At 32.4% G+C, this 1767-nt stretch overlaps 1 long non-coding RNA gene across 1 annotated transcript in view; it reads left to right on the top strand.

Annotated features, from left to right (window-relative positions):
• Nucleotides 1-300: 300 nt before the first annotated feature.
• Nucleotides 301-1767, top strand: part of LOC109539683 — an 85003-nt gene continuing 83536 nt past the window's right edge. Inside the window, exon 1 of the long non-coding RNA XR_002172134.2 lies at nt 301-638. This is a non-coding gene — a long non-coding RNA (uncharacterized LOC109539683). The remainder of the gene's footprint in view (nt 639-1767) is intronic.

Raw genomic sequence — 1767 nt, 5'->3', positions numbered from 1 at the left:
TTGCCACCAGCGATCGATTAAAACCATATAAAATTATTAATACCTACAATTTTAAGATTCAATCAATGTGGATAATTGCGAGGGAATTAGTTGAAATTCAAAAATTAATCTTGTTATTTCCTTTAAGCTGGCTTTAATCTTTTCTTTGTACTGAGCTTTCTCTAAAAAAACGCACTAGAAAATCCTCCAAGCCCATTTTTATCAAATACTATCGATTTGGAAAAAATCTCGTCTGTTCAATGTGTATGCTTTACTTATTACATCGCAGATAAAATGCAATAAATAGAGGTGATCTAATTCCTAAAATTATTGACAAGTTTAGTCCATTTTTCAATACGACGTTCACCTTTAGTTATTTCGTGACTCTTCAACCGGTGACTAATAATTTGGTGATCAGTGTAATTACGGGAAAACATTGTGCGTTTCCGAGTTGAAACAGTGTTTTAATGTCTCCTAGTGGGATAACTATTGTTTTGTTATTTAAAAAATATGCAGTGAATGGTGGTTTGATAAATCTATCGTGCATCGGTGGTTTATAAAACGTGCTACTGCGTGTGTTAGTGGATTTACGTACTTTTATAGTGATTCATTCGATAACACTATTTTCGGTACATTGGAATAACTCTTAATGTTTGCAGGTGAGTCGCCAGAAAAGGTTAATTTACTATTTTGCTACATATGCAAAGTTTCCGGGAAAGCAACAAGTATAAATGTGCAAAGAATTATTTTTGAAAACTTTAATAGAGAAATTGAGGAATTTTCAAAATATTACAGCCTGCATCAGATATCTCTGAAACACTGTTTTAAACAAGTTTTAATTTTAAGCTTGCAATTCTTGTGAATGTCTTTTGCTCAATCGAAGAACAGTAGGTAATACTGAACCTCGGCTTTAGCACGCAGTACAATGACGAAGTTCTAGAGCGAAAAAGTGTAAAAGTTTCAAGTGAACACATCAGAATTAAGCGAAAAAGTAGCGGCAAAGGCAAATAATAGAAAGCTGCAAGTGCTTAAACATTGCTTCTGTACTCAAAACATCTACAAAATTACAACCGCAAATGAAGCATTTCCTCATTTCCTGAATATGGAGTTTAAGTTTCTGACAATATGTATTAAAATCGACACATTTTTAAGTGAAAAAAATATTTTTTCCGAAAAAAGACCTGTAAAGATAATATTTAATGAGCCTTTGAAATCCAGCAAAAGTCGAATGATTAATTTTTACTTACTAAAATAGCGATATACAAATTGGCTCGGACCCTTACCAGACTCAAAACACAGAAGCACTCCTCTGTTTCGGTCGTACAACCGAAAACAAAAAGCTATTGCAAACCATTGAATTTTTTTCATATTTGGGAAGGTCTGGCTTTTTTTTACAAACTTCTTGTTGGGTATTTCGCCTCAAAAATGTTTGTCTTTAAAAAAGACAGAATTTCCTCACGTCTTTTATTACAGATTGATAAATAGTGCTCCTGTTTCGCAATAAGAACGAATTATGAATATAAATAACTGACAATTTGCACAGACGAATTATCAGAGCGAATTTTCATATACTGTACTATTGTTACACAATTTATTAACATACTCTTTTTTAGGTTCATTTAGGTTCTTTTGATAACGATAGCAGGAAATAGCTATCGAAACGTCAAGGTAATTTTTCCAATTAATTTCTTTACTAATTGGAATTTTCTCTTACAGCTTGAGCCTAAGTGTATCGCAGGATACCCTCTAGGTGATAGTTCTTGATTACTTTTTGATAAATAATTCGTT

Source organism: Dendroctonus ponderosae, unplaced genomic scaffold (genome assembly GCF_020466585.1).
Source record: "Dendroctonus ponderosae isolate FM_Combo_2020 unplaced genomic scaffold, Dpon_F_20191213v2 Dpon_F_20191213_7, whole genome shotgun sequence".
Lineage (NCBI taxonomy): Eukaryota > Metazoa > Arthropoda > Insecta > Coleoptera > Curculionidae > Dendroctonus > Dendroctonus ponderosae.
The sequence above is the reverse complement of the archived record's forward strand: the minus strand, read 5'-3'. Positions and strand labels throughout refer to the sequence as shown.